Below are 18,697 nucleotides of genomic sequence, written 5' to 3'. Positions count from 1 at the left end.
ATTGCAGTGTGCCAAGTTATCAGAAGGAGCAATGAAGTTTACTAATCCCACCTAGAAGTAGAATATTATATAACCCCATGTCTACATAATAAAGTATGTCATTTTGCGTGGTTTAGTCTCTGAGTGAAGTTTTCCAACCATATTAGCAAATTTGGTTGATTTGCATTCACTCGGACATCTTTAATTAGGAGGAGAGCAGTTACCTAGTGTATCTTAAATTGGTGAAACCTCCACAGTGACAGCTGGGGAAAGGAACTGAATGAGCTGTGAGGGAATAGGGTCACTGTTGCAGGTTGTAGGGCGGGAAGAAGTGAGGAGTCTGGTTACTTCTTCTTCTGTGACCAGCTCGAAGATGGAAAGTGAACTTGAGGTGCGGGAGGGAATGGAATCTAGACTCTGAGGGGATTGTGCAAAAATGTCTTGACAGATATGATTGATTTTTTGTAGGAAATAAGTGGCCACATCGTCAGCGCTTAGGTTGGTGACGGGGGTCTGTACTTTAGAGCTCAGGAGGGAGTGGAAGGTTTCAAAGAGTCGTTTAGGATTGTTGGCTAGAGATGTGATGAGAGTGGTAAAGTAGACTTGTTTAGCCGGATGGAGAGTAGAATTATAAGTTTTGAGCATGAACTTATAGTGGATGAAGAGAAACCAAAAACAAGAAAAATACCCAAATAATTGAAAGTAAATGTATAGTGGATGAAGTTTTCTGTCAAAAGAGATTGTCTCCACAGATGCTCCACTCACAAAATAAGAATACTTTGTATGTACAATAAGGCAGGTACATAACTCATCATAGCTCAACATTTCCCGCTCATAATAGAATAACGGAATAGATTCAGGGATAGGCATTTTTTCATAATGGTATATGAAAAGTGCTTGGAGAAAACCGCCTCAAGGAGAAGCCTCTCATCCAGCTCCATTTCGCAGAGATCTCTTATTGGCATCCATTCATAATAAAGCATCTGGAAGGGAGTCAAACATATGAACTCCGCCCTGAGCCGAGCAGGGTAGATTATAGAATAGGAAATTTGCTTTTCACAGAGCCTCCTTTTTCTATCCCAGAACTTGACCCTCTTCTTCTGAACTTCTGTTGAAAAGTCAGGATAAATAGATATTTTCCTTCCATCAAGGGTAAGTGAAGAGTGGTCCCTGGCCTTTCGTAGGATAAGGTCTCTCTCTTTAAAATTTTGTAATTTGATGAGTACAGGTCTTGGTGGAGCACCCGGTGGCAAAGGACATGTAGGAACTCTGTGAGCTCTTTCAATCGCAAAAAATTGAGAGAGAGTGTCTTTGCCGAACATTGTAGTCAGCCAGGATTAAAAAAAAATCAACTGAATTACGACCCTCCACTTTTTCATGAACCCCGACTAAACGTATGTTATTTCGCCGATGCCTATTCTCTAGGTCATCAACCTTCTTGAGAAGGGCATTGATATTCTGAAGACCTCTCCTGAGATATTTATGTATAATAGGCATTTGGTCCGCAACAGAACTCACTCTTTCCTCCAACTCATTGACTCGGCTGTTTATTTTCTTCATGTTTTGTCTGATGAGATTAATGTCCTCTCTAAGCCCTCTCATGTGTTTGTTGAGAATTTCTAATGAGAAGCTACAGGATTTTCCAGCAGAGAAAACATCTTGTCGTGTAGGCTCTTGCCCAGAATCACTGACTTCTCCATAGGTGTTGTTAGTGCTCTGCATTTCCTGCACTTCTCTGTTTAACTGTTGCTGTGAGAGTGGTGCCACATTGCCTCCCCTGCACAGTCTCTGTATCTCTCTTCCTCTGTGAGCATACCTGATCAGGTTGTAAATCATCTGAAGGGTCAGAATCTAAGGTCAGTCTGGCAAATCTCCCCAGCTTTGCTGCAGCAGCCTCAGCATCTCTCACTCTGGCTGGTGTGGGGGAGGAGGCACCATGAGCAAAGCACAGAGCTTCCATGTGAAGAGGCTGTCAGCAAAAGGTCCTTTTTAAAGGGGAATCTGTAACACTCCCATCATCTGCTCCTGAGCTCACATCAAAGACAGTCTGTATTATATGTATTTTATATGAGCACTGCACTTGGCTTTTTCTGGCAAAGAAGATGACACACCCGATCTGCCACTCCATTTTACAATAGGAATAAAAGTGCCCTGTCAGGGATAAAAATTCCCCATTCTTCCAATCGGTACAGTCCCAAATGATCAGACCAATCAATCACTGACCAATAAGATATCACCTCTCCTGTGGATCCTATGGAGTTATCACCTCTCCTGTGGATCCTATGGTCATAACTTGTTTTCACCAACAAAGTCCTTTACTGCAAATTACCGTAATTGTACATCCCAGTTATGGTATCGCACAGTAAGAGGTGCAGGAGCCTCCTGTATTTTACAGCCGACGCTCCACTATAATCAGGATAATGGCTAACAGGTTTTCATATATAGCTGTAGTGTGGGCCCCTAGAATCAATTCCTATTGGGGCCCCAGACACCCCAGTTTGATCCTGGTTGGGGGTGGGGAGGGTAATTTTGCACCCTGTGGTAAAGAAAAATTGTAAAATCCAAAAAGACATCTCTGGAGAGGGGACATATCACACTCACATTGAACATATAGGATTATAACTAGAAAAGTGAGAAAGAGCTGACACTTCAACCTCTATTGACAAAACCTACAAAAGACAAAAAATATATCTCATACCCTACCATCATTAGAACATGCTCCTATTTCTTGCATGTGTACCATCTTAGACCTCAGTTCACATTGCTTGGTTTTTTGTCTTGTTTGCATTCTGTGCAATATAAGGGTGTGGCATCCCCTTTGTTTAGCTGATTAGTATATATGTAGCTTACCACGGGCCTAGGTGGTCTGAAGTTGGGACCCGGTCCTATTTGTCTTCCCTTTTATGTGCATTACTTCAACTTTGATATACAGTAAGGTTTTTAATATAGACAGTGTAGGTACCGTCCCAATTTAGGGTCACCTTGTCGCTGGTGAGGCTGCTTGTATACTTTTTTTGATCAAAAATAGTTCACTAAGTACCCTATATTTAATATGCAACTTTGCTTTACATTTATATATAATGATGGTAGGGTATGAGATATATTTTTTGTCTTTGTAGGTTTTGCTTCTTTTTGCTAGTGTGAACATGCTCCTATTTCTTGCATGTGTACCATCTTAGACCTCAGTTCACATTGCTTGGTTTTTTAACCTCTATTGACGTAGGGCCTCCTGCCGTGGTCAGGTAAATTCAACAAAGAATCTGATGAGAACCAGCCAACAAGTCTAGAATTTGCATACTCAGAGGCGGATAAGTACATTTCCGAAGCAAGGGCTTCCTCTTTTCAAAGGACTTGTCTCAGACACTCTGAAGACTGTGGTCAGTGATGAATATTGGGGTTTGCATCGATCTAATATTCATGGGAGATGTATTTTCGACATCGTAGCAAAGGGACGATCATAACGCATTCACTCACATCATTGTAAGGCCAGCCAAACACCCCCAACTTAATATCGTATAGATGGATAATGCTATCCATGCCATGTTTCATCTCTATAGAAAGGTAAAATCATGATAGAAAACATGACCATGATATTTCCCGCCCGAGACCTCCATGGGCGAAGATATCCTGAAAGTTGGGGATCTCATAAACTTCTAAAAGATCTAGCACCCCTATGACAAGTCCTCATATGAGCTCACCAATAGAAGGTATGTGGGTGTAACCGTGATCTTATTAAATCAGGGCTTGGATTTTGGTCATTGGTCAGTCCTGGAAGGTACAGCTTGCTGTAGTTGTATCTGTTTTCCTAAGGAGTTCTTCTAAGGAGTGCTTCCTTGCGCTAAGCTCTGACCTATTTCTCTGACACAGGTTTAGCACTTTTCTTTTATTATCTTTTTGATTTTATGTTAATGTATATATCATATTGTTTGTATCATCTTTGTGTATTTTTTATACACACTGCCTACTTTTCAAGGATTAGATCACTTGTTTTTATTCTGTTATTCCCACACCCTATCATTTCTTTACTTAGAAAATTGGGCGTGAGGAACGATCAACACGCCCATATGATGGCGCGGTCGAGCATGTAAATTGTAACTCCCTACATGTATTTCTATAGCAGGACGAAGAACGTTTGGCGTTCGAAACGTGTAGGTTTCACAGAGGTCTCCACCTTTATTTATTTTATTTTTGCAATGTGTATATCTTTTTAATGGATTAACAATAAAATCATAATTTTATCTGCAATTGGATCTGGAAGCTGGCGTATCACAATGTCGGTGGATATGCACCTTCTCTTTTTGGTTGAGGAGAAGGTGACTCCTACAGGGTGAGATAGAAAAATGCAATGGGCCTAAGAACTATCAGGCAGGTAATTGCTTATTACGTGCTTGTTCTACCCTGTGGTGGCTCAGATTGCTCCTGGACTGCTCCTAACAGCGATTCTGCTGCTTCACGTCAACAGAACAGCTCTTCCTCTTCCCGACTGCTCTGTCAAAGAGGCGTGACTGCCACCTTTATGCTGATTGACAGACGGCTCCCTGCAGTTAGGCAGCAGGGAGCAAGCTGTCAATCAGCATGACACCGGCAGTCACACCCCATCAACAGATCAGAGCGAGAGCTGAAAAATCACTGTCAGGAGCGCTCCGTGACCACTCTGAACCAGCAAATATCGGCGCCTGGCACAACAGGCACATAGTTAGCAAATACTTGCCTGTTAGTTCTTAGGTCCATGGTAAAAAAAAAAAAAAAAGTCACGGACAACCCCTTTTAATATTAAGGAGCAGGAATTCTCCGCATGATGCTATAATTAGGAAAACATGAAATTCTCTCCTGCCCAGTCAGTCTGCCCGATCTGTTACACCATGATTACCAAAACCTTGACTCATTCCACTGCCCACTTGTATTACCACTTACCCGGCTCTGCTTGGCCCCTGTTACCAGGCCATTGGCTTGTCTGACTGCAAGTGCACACTTCTGAACCGGGAGTCCCTGTGGATTTTCACATCCCCTCAATTTGACATAATGAATTTCAGTGACACAGAGGATTGTTCGGCTAAACTGAACAAACTAGCATCTATTTTTGATAATAAACCGTCAGTGGTGACAACAGAACCGGATGAATTTAAAGATCTCATGTTCCAGATGGAAAACAAAATGACCAGAGAACTTAAAGTTTGGTGGGATCTCACAACCTTGGACACATATATAAAAAAGGAAATGATCCCTAGAGGTCTACGTTTTAAAAAAAAGTCACCACCACTATATACAATGACGATATTCAAGAAGATCAGAATGCGATTCTTAGTCAATGTTCACTGAATCTTATGCACCTCATAATCAAACATGAGGAACTGGAACTGACAAATTAAATTGGATATTAAAAATATACAATCGTCTTTGGGGAAATATGTGCAACTAAAAGAATTTAATATTTGTAATGACAAACTGAAATCTAATTTGGCCAAGTTGGAGAACACCATTATGGATATAAAAAGATCCAAGTTCAAAAGGGACAGTGAGGACTATGCGCAGAACAAGATTTATAGTTGGAATAAACAATTACCATCCATCTTAAAAAAACGCTCCCACAAACGTTTTCAGAGATCTGGAAGAGGGAGTTTTAAGGAGCATGATGATGTTACGGATAATTCTTTTGCTGCCACCTCTGATGATTACTCAGATTCATCTATGAGTTCAATGGGAGAAATGCAACAATTGTATTTTATCAAAAATAAATTATCTAGTGCTGGTGGAGCGATTACAAAAAACGGAGGAAGAGGGTTTGGCGCCCCTGAGGGTTCGGTCGCCACAGGGGGGTACTGCATCTTGTGAAAGAGGTGTGGTATCTCCTCTCCCAGGTTAGGATGGAGCACCTGTCAGGACCCCACCTCATCACTCAACACTACACACTCCTGTCCTATGGGGGGCTAGTATGCACTAGGGTGCTGCCCCAGCAGGATAATGGAGATGAGGGAACCAAAGATAGGGGGAACCATGTAGTGGGTGAGGGTGGAGGATGCACTTTTAGGTTACACTTGTAGATACATATTTAATAGCCAGCCATCTTAAGTTCATGGTTGTTTCATTGTGGTCTTCACAGCTGGCAGTGGCCTTGTGTAGGAGCCTGCAGCGTGCTGGAGATGCACGGTCCTCGTGCTCTGGCCTTGAGACGAGGAGCAGGATAGAGTTAACGGAGGTCTCTACCCGGTCAAGGTCCCTGCTTAAGAAGGCCTGGAGGGGAGTTGAGGAGGAGAGCTCCGCTGGCAAAAGGATACGCCACCTGTACTCTCCATTCTGGCCTAGTCAGAGGGACTCCTGCTGCAAGAGGGATACCGGCCCCCGATATCTGACTTTGTTACTTCACGTCTCAGTCGGAAAAGCACGGAGGCTAAGTGGTTCTCACCGGGTAACGGACGGAGTGGAGTCGCCACCCGTGCCCTTGTTCTGTGTATAGCCAGAGGGAGACCCAGCCTTGCAACGCACACTGCACACGGACAGGAGAGGCCCAAGGGGGAGATTTCTAGGAACACACTCGTGCTGAGGGTCCTGATAGACACACCTGAACTACCGGGGTGTGCCAAAACCCAGCACGCCGTGAGGAGCAAGGAGAAGCCTTGCAGCTGACCTCTAACAAAATGAGTAAAGCCTGGAAGACTACATCCATTGCCTCCGGTCCATTATTGCAGCGGGACACGACACCGCACCACTGCATCCTCCCTGCTTCCTCTGCCTTGAGGCCCTGCTCCGCCTGTGGGGAGTAGTACTACCATCGGCTGCCACAACATCCCGCCTCAGAGGACTGCAGCAGCACTGGTGGCGCATCACCAGACACCACAGGTGGTGTAGTCGTTTATCCTCTCATAATTGCCACTCATCAACTGGCCCCTATTTTTAATGTGTGCGCCCTGGGCACGGACCGGGCCAAGGCCGCGACTGCATCCCCATTCTACCAACTGGGCCCGCCGTACGAGTACACCCTTTCCCAGGGAGGGCTAGCCGCTACTAAAACAGCTAGTGGCGGGTCACACAAGGGCGGGACGTAAGCGCAAATGCAAACAAGTACCCAACACAGAGCAAAAAACGCCATTATTAGAGACACCTGTTTGGAATCTCTCTAGCTACATCTTATCTGACAGTCAAATTTCTCTCCTGGCTAAAGGCCTGAGCTTTTCACCTTCTAACGAATTCGACATTTTCAGAACAATTCTGGATGTTAACAAACTAGCACGTAACCTCACCATCCGATGTCATTTTATGGACATGAAAAATCCACAGAATACAGCTTCAGAAGAAGTTTCTCCTAGGAGAAGCCAGGATTCCATGTTATTATTCACATAACAACAGTCTTTATTACAAATGAAACAATTCGAGACGGAATCTTTAATTCCAAATGTAAATTTAAATGACGGCTTTCGGGCTGGTAATCCTTTCTTTTACCCACTTCAGTCCAGACCATTGGTTCTGGATCAGTTCCAGGACTTAATTGAAAAAGAACTAGTGGAATTAAAGAATGAATTATCTTCTACTAATCATTTGGACTCTAATCTGACATATAGAGAAAAAGACGCTCTGAAAAAATTAAAGGATAATTCAGACATACTAGTCCGCTCAGCGGATAAAGGTGGCACTATAGTACTGAATGCAGGATTGTATAAAAAATTGAATTTGATGGATTTAGAAAATAGGGATGTTTATTTGGAGTTAGCTAGAGATCCTACTGTTGAGTTTAATGCTGCTATGTATAATCTATTAAACGAAGGTTTGCACTGAGGGGCCCTAAAAAAAAATTAATGGAATATTTATACGTAGATCACCCAATTGTTCCAGTTTACCATTCGCTGCCAAAAATACATAAAAATATTTTCCCACCACCTTTAACCCCTTTACTACCCAAGGTGGTTTGCACATTAATGACCAGGCCAATTTTTACAATTCTGATCACTGTCACTTTATGAGGTAATAACTCTGGAACGCTTCAACGGATCCCCCTGATTCTGAGACTGTTTTTTCGTGACATATTGTACTTCATGATTGTTGTAAAATTTCTCCGATATCACTTGCATTTATTTGTGACAAAAACTGAAATTTGGCAAAAATTTTTGAAAATTTAGCAATTTTCAAAATTTGAATTTTTATGCCCTTAAATCACAGAGATATGTCACACAAAATAGTTAATAAATAACATTTACCACATATCTTCTTTACATCAGCACAATTTTGGAACCAAATTTTTTTTTTATTAGAGAGCTATAAGGGTTAAAAGTTGATCAGAGATTTCTCATTTTTCCAACAAAATTTACAAAACCATTTTTTTAGGGACCACATCACATTTGAAGTCACTTTGAGGGGTCTTTATGACAGAAAATACCCAAAAGTAACACCGTTCTAAAATCTGCACCCCCAAGGTGCTCAAAACCACATTCAAAAAATGTATTAACTATTCAAGTGCTTCACAGAAATTTTTGGAATGTGGAAGAAAAAAATTAACATTTAACTTTTTTCACAAAAATGTTACTTTAGACCCAATTTTTTTTATTTTCACAGGGTTAACAGGAAAAAATGGACCCCATAATTTGTTGATCAATTTCCCCTGACCACACAGATACCCCATATGTGGGGAAAAACCACTGTTTAGGCGTATGGCAGGGTTCGGAAGGGAAGGAGTGCCATTTGACTTTTTGAAAGTAAAATTTGCTTGAATAATTAGCGGACGCCATGTTGTGTTTGGGGAGCCCCTGATGTGCCTAAACAGTGGAAACCCCTCACAAGTGACACCATTTTGGAAACTAGACCCCTCAGAGAACCTTTACAGAAGTTTAAACATGGAGCCATGACAATAAATAATCAAACTTTTTCCACAAAAATTATGTTTTAGCCCCAATTTTTTTATTTTCACAAGGGTAAGAGGAGAAAATGGCCCCAAAAACTTTTTGCAATTTCTCCTGAGTACGCCAATACCCTATATGTGGGGAAAATACAGTGTTTGGGTGCACGGCAGAGTTCAGAAGGGAAGGAGCACTGTGTGACTTTTTGAATGCAAAATTGGCTGGAATTGAGGGCGGACGCCATGTCACGTTTGAAGAAAACCTGATGTGCCTAAATAGTTGAAACCCCCCACAAGTGACCCCATTTTGGAAACTACACCCCTCAAGGATTTTATCAAGGGGTATAATGAACATTTTGAACCCGGTACGACACATAATTTGATGACATTAGGTCATCATATTGAATAAGTTGTCATTAGTCTTGAGCACAAGTGCTCGCTACTTGAGTTTGCATCGTGTACTCGGGTATGCACCATGTATCGCACGTGCTCGAGTGACATGCTCGAGTCCTGCCCACATGTTTCACAGTTATTAGACACCCAAAACAAACATGCAGGGATTGCTGGTGCATGGCAGGCAATCCCCGCACGTTTTTTTTGACTGTGAAGCATATGGGGCAGAGACTGGAGCACCCGCGATACTCAATGCATACCCGAGCACCCGATGCAAACTCAAGTAGCGAGCACTTGTGCTCAACACTAGTCGCCATATCGTCATCTTTTTTTTTTTTTTGCTTTTGAAAAAAATCCCAACCCTACCACAACCCTAACCCTAGAGTTTATTTTTTACACCGTTCCTTGTGCAGTATAAATGATTAGACGACTTTATTCTTTGGGTCGGTGCGATTACAGCGATACCAGAATCCTATCAAGTTTTTATGATTGACAGCTGTCTCACACTAAACGACGCATTTTTTTGCAAAATCTAGTTTTTGCATCGCCATATTTTGAGAGCTATAATTTTTCCATATTTTGGCCGACAGAGTCATTTGACAACTTGTTTTTTGCGGGATGAGTTGACGTTTTTATTGGTACCATTTTCAGGCACGTGACATTTTTTGATCGCTTTCTATTCCGATTTTTGGGAGGCAGAATAAGCAAAAACAAACAATTCAGGAATTGTTTTTTTTTATTTTTTTATGCTGTTCCGCGTGTGGTAAAATTGATGAGGTAGCTTTATTCTTTGGGTCTGTACGTTTACAGCGGTACCACATTTATATATTTTTTTATGTTTTGGCGCTTCTACACAATAAAAGCTATTTTCTAGAAAAAAATATTTTTTTGCATCACTTTATTCTGAGAGCTATAACTTTTTTATTTTTCAGCTGATGGAGCTGTATGGCGGCTTGTTTTTTCTGGAACAAGATGACGTTTTCTGTGGTACCATTTTTGTTTATATTCATCTTTTTGATCGCGTTTAATTCCAATCTTTGTTTGGCAGTATGATGATAAAGCATAGTTTTTTGCTTTGTTTTTTATTTTAATTTTTTACCGTGTTCACTAAAGGAGTTAACTTGTGACACAGTTTTATAGGTCAGGTCGTTCCGGAAGTGGCGATACCAAATATGTATACTTTTATTGTTTTGTTTGTTTTTTTTCATTATAATATTTATTGATGGCTACATTATATTTTTATTTTTGGTGAATTATTTTTTTTTTACATTTTTTTACCACTTTTTTTTACTTTTATACTTTGTCCCACTATGGACTTTCACTTTTTATACTCTGATCGCCTGTATAACATAGGGATGGAGCACTATCCCTGTGCTATACAGGCTGTCAGCGCTGTAGATGCAGAAGATACTTTGGTCATGCACTGTGCATGATCAAAGTATCTTTCTGCTGTCTGGTGACCCGGATGTTGTCATGACGACATCTGGGTTACCATGACAACCACGGAAGCCAGCCTCAGACAGCGCGCGACGGCGGGGAAGAGGTGAGTATGCACTACTTACCTCCGCAATGCTGTGATCGACTTCGATCGCAGCATTGCGGGGGTTAATGTGCCGGGAGCCGTGCGTGACCGCTCCCAGCACATAGCAAAACTCAGCTCACACCCGGCGGAGATCGCGCCCGCGCAGCCTGTGTGTGGCCGAAATCAACAGGGCGTACTAATACGTACCTGGCTCTTAAAGCCCAGGGCGCAGGTACAGTACGTATTAGTAAGCCCTGGGCTGTAAAGGGGTTAAGACCCATAGTGGTGGGGATTGGTTCCCATGGTGAAAAATTAAGTGCCTGGATGGATTTTTACCTACAGCCTCTGGTTAAGGAAACTCCGAGTTACATTAGGGATTCAAAATTCATAGTGACCATTTTTGATAAATTTGAATGGCCAAAAAACTTTGGATGATTGTCCTGTGATGTGGTGGCATTATACCCCCTCAATTCCACACCATATTGCTTTAGCATGTGTAACCTACCACCTTGACACATACAGTTCGTACACTATAGAAATAAAAGAATTTCTGGTCATAGCAGTACAGTTCCTCTTAGAGCGTAATTATTTTAGCTTTGATAAAAGTTTTTTATTTACAGAAAAGAGGAGTCAGCATGGGCAGTAAATTTTCTCCTTCGCTAGCGAACATAGTGATGTGTAGGTGGAGGAGCTTTTCATTTACCATAATGATAACACATATAGTGGACACATTGTGTGGTACGGTAGATTTATTGATGACCTCCTCCTGGTGTGGGGGGCACACAGGAGGAGGTGGTACAATTTGTACAGTACATCAACTGCAATCATTTTAATCTTAAATTCACTTAGTTCTACCATTCATCCAAAATTACTTTTTTGGATCTCGAACTTGAGGCTACCAAGGAGAAAGAATTGGTCAAAATTAATCCCCACAGAAAATCTACAGCCTCAAATTCTATTCTATCAGCTAAATGTTGTCATCCGCCACATATTAAGAGAAATATCCCTTACGGTGAGCTAATACGAACAATACGAAATTGTTCAGATAACATCACTTTTCAGAAGGAATCAGAAAAAATTTATAACAGACTATCCAATAGGTGCTATCCCGAGTGGTCTTTAAGAAAAGCGAGTAGAATTGTCTCCAATATAAATCGGAAAGATATACTCCGAAATAAACAGAAAAATAACATGAACACATTGGATACTAGGGTAACGTTTTCTACCACCTATAGTCCTCAGTATAATAAAATTACATCTAGAATTAAAAAGTATAACCCTATTATATATCAGAGCAAGGAACTAAAAAACCTACTTTCTAATGCCATCCGCTTTGTAGCCAGGAAAGCGCCCGCTCTGGGAACCATCCTTTCTCCTGGCTTATACACCAGTGAGACTAATACTGTACAACCAAATTGGCTCAGCACAAAAGGTTTCTTCAGATGTGGAGCCAATCGGTGCAAAGCGTGTCTACATGCGGTTAAAACAGATCGTTTTATGTCCTTAAGTAATGATAGAGAATATAAAATTCATGATTTCCTCAATTGTAATTCATCAGGGGTTATATACCTTATAGAATGCACCTTGTGTAAGGTCCACTATGTGGGTTGTACCACAGGTGCGCTGAAAGTCCGTATCAGAAGACATCTTTCTGATGCGATTAATTTGGAAGCCATAAATACATCAGCAGTATCGAGGCATTTTGCGAGAGTTCATAAATGTGACACCTCATTCTTTAAATATATGGAGATAGAGAAGGTATATGGATCCACACGAGGGGGGGATCATAAGTGCAAACTTCTGAACCGGGAGTCCCTGTGGATTTTCACATTGGATACCACAGGGGTTAAATTCAAGACAGGATCTGATACTGCAGTATTAAGAAATATAATTCTGCATTTATTTCCATGCATGTACACTGGGTACGGAAAGTATTCAGACCCCTTTAAATTTTTCACTCTTTGTTTCATGGCAGCCATTTGGTAAATTCTAAAAAGTTCATTTTTTTCTCATTAAAGTCCACTCTGCACCCCATCTTGTCTGAAAGAAAACAGAAATGTAGAAATTTTTGCAAATTTAATAAAAAAGAAAAACTGAAATATCACATTGGCATAAGTATTCAGACCCTTTGCTCAGTATTGAGTAGAAGCACCCTTTTGGGCTAGTACAGCCATGAGTCTTCTTGGAAATGATGCAACAAGTTTTTCACACCTGCATTTTGGGATCCTCTGCCATTCTTCCTTGCAGATCCTCTCCAGTTCCGTCAGGATAAAAGGTAAACGTTGGTGGACAGCCATTTTCAGGTCTCTCCAAAGATGCTCAATTGGGTTTAGGTCAGGGCTCTGGCTGGGCCAGTCAAGAATGGTCACATAGTTGTTCTGAAGCCACTCCTTTGTTATTTTAGCTGTGTGCTTAGGGTCATTGTCTTGTTGGAAGGTGAACCTTTGGCCAAGTCTGAGGTGCAGAGCACTCTGGAAGAGGTTTTCATCCAGGATATCTCTGTACTTGGCCGCATTCATGTTTCCTTCAATTGCAACCAGTGGTCCTGTCCCTGCAGCTGAAAAACACACCCATAGCATGATACTGCTGTTATGATCTGCTACAAGAACTAAGGAAAGAGAGGAAATCTGTCCATGCAATAGGACTAAGCTGATTCCCTACGATGCAGCGGGCAACCTGTTCCTTGTGAACAGACCCGCCTTCGTCCGCGGCTAGTCTGAACGCAGACCTATAGATTAAAGGGAGGGGTCCCTAAAAGAACTAAGGACTGGGACAAAATTGGACACCTCCTGGCAGAAGTAGTAGCAGAAGAAGACAAACAGACAAAAGTACTTAGTGGTCCAAGGACCAAACAAACTAGAGAGATACAATAGATACAAAGCACCTGGCTAGATTAAGAGTCAAAGTAACACTAAAGTCCAGCAAAGCCTGAAGGGTGGAGCTGGAATAAATAGGCAGAAGGTCACGTGACCACAAAATAGAAAAAACTAACAGGAGCGTTCTAACAACTGCCACCACCATGTTTCACTGTTGGGATTGTATTAGGCAGGTGATGAGCAGTGCCTTGTTTTCTCCACACATACCACTTAGAATTATCACCAAAAAGTTCTATCTTCGTCTCATCAGACCAGAGAATCTTATTTCTCATAGTCTGGGAGTCCTTCATGTGTTTTTGAGCAAACTCTATGCGGGCTTTCATATGAGGAGAGGCTTCCGTCTGGCCACTCTGCCATAAAGGCCCAACTGGGGGAGGGCTGCAGTGATAGTTGACTTTGTGGAACTTTCTCCCATCTCCCTACTGCATCTCTGGAGCTCAGCCACAGTGATCTTGGGGTTCTTCTTTACCTCTCTCACCAAGGCTCTTCTCCCACGATTGCTCAGTTTGGCTGGACGGCCAGGTCTAGGAAGACTTCTGGTGGCCCCAAACTTCTTCCATTTAAGGATTATGGAGGACACTGTACTCTTATGAACCTTGAGTAATGCAGAAATTCTTTTATAGCCTTGGCTAGATCTGTGCCTTGCCACAATTCGGTCTCTGAGCTCCTTGGGCAGTTCCTTTGAGCTCATGATTCTCATTTGGTCTGACATGCACTGTGAGCTGTGGGGTCTTATATAGACAGGTGTGTGCCTTTCTAAATCAAGTCCTATCAGTTTAATTAAACACATTTGGACTCCATTGAAGGAGTAGAACCATCTCAAGGAGGATCACAAGGAAATGGACAGCATGTGACTTAAATATGAGTGTCTGAGCAAAGGATCTGAATACTTATAACCATGTGATATTTCAGTTTTTCTTTTTTAATAAATTTGCAAAAAAATTCTACATTGCTGTTTTTTTCAGTCAAGATGGGGTGCAGACTGTACTTGAATGAGAAAAAAATGAACTTTTTAGAATTTATCAAATGGCTGCAATGAAACAAAGAGTGAAAAATTTAAAGGCGTCTGAATACTTTCCGTACTCACTGTATGTATCTATATACACTGCTCCAAAAATAAAGGGAATACTTAAAACAACAGAATATAACTCCAAGTAAATCAAACTTCTGTGAAATCAAACTGTCCACTTAGGAAGCAACACTGATTGACAATCAATTTCACATGCTGATGTGCAAATGGAATAGACGATAGATGGAAATTATTGGCAATTATCAAGACACCCTCAATAAAGGAGTGGTTCTGCAGGTGGGGTCCACAGACCACATCTCAGTACCAATGCTTTCTGGCTGATGTTTTGGTCACTTTTGAATGTTAGTTGTGCTTTCACACTCGCGGTAGCATGAGACAGACTCTACAACCCACAGAAGTTGCTCAGATAGTGCAGCTCATCCAGGATGGCACATCAATGCGAGCTGTGGCGAGAAGGTTGGCTGTGTCCAGAGGCTGGAGGCACTACCAGGAGACAGGCCCGTACACCAGGAGATGTGGAGGGGGCCGTAGGAGGGCAACAACCCAGCAGCAGGACCGCTACCTCCGCCTTTGTGCAAGGAGGAACAGGAGGAGCACTGCCAGAGCCCTGCAAAATGACCTCCAGCAGGCCAAAAATGTGCATGTGTCTGCACAAATGGTTAGATACCGACTCCATGAGGGTGGTATGAGGACCCGACGTCCACAGATAGGGGTTGTGCTCACAGCCCAACACCATGCAGGACGCTTGGCATTTGCCACAGAACACCAGGATTGGCAAAGTCGCCACTCGCGCCCTGTGCTCTTCACAGATGAAAGCAGGTTCACACTGAGCACATGTGACAGACGTGACAGAGTCTGGAGTCGCCGTGGAGAGCGACATCCTTCAGCATGACCGGTTTGGCAGTGGATAAGTAATGGTGTGGGGTGGCATTTCTTTGGAGGGCCACACAGCCCTCCATGTGCTCGCCAGAGGTAGCCTGACTTTCATTAGGTACCGAGATGAGATCCTCAGACCCCTTGTGAGACCATATGCTGGTGCGGTTGGCCCTGGGTTCCTCCTAATGCAGGACAATGCCAGACCTCATGTGGCTGGAGTGTGTCAGCAGTTCCTGCAAGATGAAGGCATTGAAGCTATGGACTGGCCCGCCCGTTCCCCAGACCTGAATCCGATTGAGCACATCTGGGACATCATGTCTTGCTCCATCCGCCAACGTCACGTTGCACCACAGACTGTCCCGGTGTTGGCGGATGCTTTAGTCCAGGTCTGGGAGGAGATCCCACAGGAGACCTTCCGCAACCTCATCAGGAGCATGCCCAGGCGTTGTAGGGAGGTCATACAGGCACGTGGATATATATATATATATACTGTATCTTTTTGTCATTCTAGTAATAGGGCCATAATTAAGACATGATTTGTTGAAACGCGTAGGTCTGTAAGCTATGATAGTTGCACATTTGCTGTATTCTTTGTGGAGCAGTGTTTTATATGGCTAATAAAAGCTAAGTTTTAATATTTTTTCTACTAAACAAACCTTTACGCTGGATCATTTGCACTTTTCCCTTGTCTGACTACACTTACGTTTCGCCCTGGTACCACTTATCTGCATCTCCAGAAGTTTCCCATTTCTCTATTATACTCTTCAAATTACATTTTGAGACTTTCTCCTCCTGTTGTTGCACATATTTTTTTTCCCTTCATCTGCACAGGTATCATTAATCTATCAATTATAATGGCCGTACCAGGTCCTGCAGATCCTGTATCCCGTACACATGACGTGGGCAGTGCACGGCATGCCGCTAGTTTTTATTCTGAGTGCTCTTATATACGGTGGTAGTTTTACACAATGTTGAGCCTGTGATCTGCAGAGTGAAATGTCTGACTGCTAGAACAGAAGTATACGGCAGATTCTGCAGCATGGATACATAAAGGACGTCCTGGGGGAATATACCTCCCTCCAACACTCGTCCAGTCCCTGCCTCACACTAGAGACATTTATAATGACTCCAGGACTATGGAGCTGGTCATTTTCTCATAATCTGTGGCCATTATTAGTGATCTCGCATTGTACGGTAATATCACCCTGGAGGTTGTGATGTATTTAGTGTAATAGCGCCATCTAGAATATACAGTATATATCAGGCGATACCATGCTTTCTATAGTTAGTCGTCTTATGTGCCCTCTATAGCTGTATATTATAATTTATATTTCTTTATAATAATTTATAATAAATTACTCGATAGTTTTTCAGCTTTATGATGTTTATTAATCTGCTGTAATTATAAAAGAAAGTCCAACCTTACAGTGGACACAGGTGGAAGTGTCCTCCATGATGGTGTAGGCTGAGGTGGAGCAAGTATATAGTCAGTGGGGGATCAAGATGACCAGTATTCCCCAAGGTTCCTTGTTATCAGGGAGGGACCCGGTGTATGCAATCAAAAGATCTTATCCTCTGACCGGCTGTGTGCCATCAACAGGTAATGATCCTCTGTCCGGCTGTGTGCCATCAACAGGTAATGACCATCCGGCAGTGCGACATCAACTGGTCATCACCCTCCAGCTGTGTGCCATCAACAGGTAATGACCATCCGGCAGTGCGCCATCAACAGGTAATGACCCTCTGGCTATGGCCATCAATAGGTCATCACCCTCCGGCTGTATGCCATCAACAGGTAATGACCATCCGGCAGTGCGCCATGAACAGGTAATGACCATCCGGCTGTGTGCCATCAACAGGTAATGATCCTCTGTCCGGCTGTGTGCCATCAACAGGTAATGACCCTCTGGCTATGGCCATCAATAGGTCCTCACCCTCCGGCTGTGTGCCATCAAGAGGTAATGACCATCCGGCAGTGCGCCATGAACAGGTAATGACCATCCGGCTGTATGCCATCAACAGGTAATGATCCTCTGTCCGGCTGTGTGCCATCAACAGGTAATGACCCTCTGGCTATGGCCATCAATAGGTCATCACCCTCCGGCTGTGTGCCATCAAATGTTTTTATCTTCTGTCCAGTTTTGTGTCATCAAGAGGTAATGACCCTCCAGCTGTGGGCCATCAACAGGTCATCACCCTTCGGCATTTAGGCTTCTTGTCTTCTGTAAGATGCGATTCTTGAGTCTCCTGATGTTAAAAAATATTTAAAAAATCACCGATTAAACTAATAATCTATCTAGTACATAAGCATCACAATTTATAATCTATCTAGTGCATAAGTATGACAATTTAGCTCACAGAACATACACTATGCTAAAACATTAGACCCTACAAGCAGAAATTTGCTAAACTAACATAAATATAACTGACAAATCAGTAGAAAAATTGCTACCAATGGCACAGCTCTCTTCACATCAACCTGTAACCATAGTAGATAAGAAATAGAGGACAATGCTCATAGTCAGTTATCAACAATTCGGCATGGGGCATCCCACCAGAGACATTATAAAATCTAGTAGATTATAGATGGCAATAGAATTTACCAACAAGCACATAGTACGCCAAACTCAAGTACATAGTATGCCAAACCTCGACACGTTTTCCTAAAATAGGTTCATCAGAAGCACATACTAGACAGTGATACTTAGCAAAGCGTTCATAGATATATGCGCCATATGATAAGGTGCTAAAGTGCAAGTGTGTGACAAAATATCCATTCGATTTCAGGTGCAATGCTGCCTTGTATGTAGTAAGATGGTGCCCATCAGACAGCATGTATAGGACTAACCTGTGATGAAAACACGAGCAATGGGAAAGTTCAAGCAGTTGCCTTCTCAATCTTCCTCGCCTCTAAGACATCTAAGGAAACATCTTCTCCTCTTGATTTTGGGTTGAGGTGTTGTAGGCATTTCAGGCTCTGGCATTCTAGGTTCTGACATACTAGGTTCTGACATGCTAGGTTCTGGTGTTCTAGGTTCTGGTGCTCTTGGCTCTGGAATTCTGGATTGTTGGTTTCTCTGAAAAATCAGTAACCTCTCTTTATGCTCCGTGGAACTTCGAGCTCTTCTTCCTATATTGTTGTGAGGGATCGTTCTGACCCAGACAATATCACTGAACGCCACTTTATAGTTGCAGCT

Source organism: Phyllobates terribilis, unplaced genomic scaffold (assembly GCF_046119375.1).
Source record: "Phyllobates terribilis strain yellow unplaced genomic scaffold, ASM4611937v1 Scaffold_156__1_contigs__length_4398808, whole genome shotgun sequence".
In the NCBI taxonomy this organism is placed as follows: Eukaryota; Metazoa; Chordata; class Amphibia; order Anura; family Dendrobatidae; genus Phyllobates; species Phyllobates terribilis.
This window is presented reverse-complemented; position numbering follows the sequence as displayed.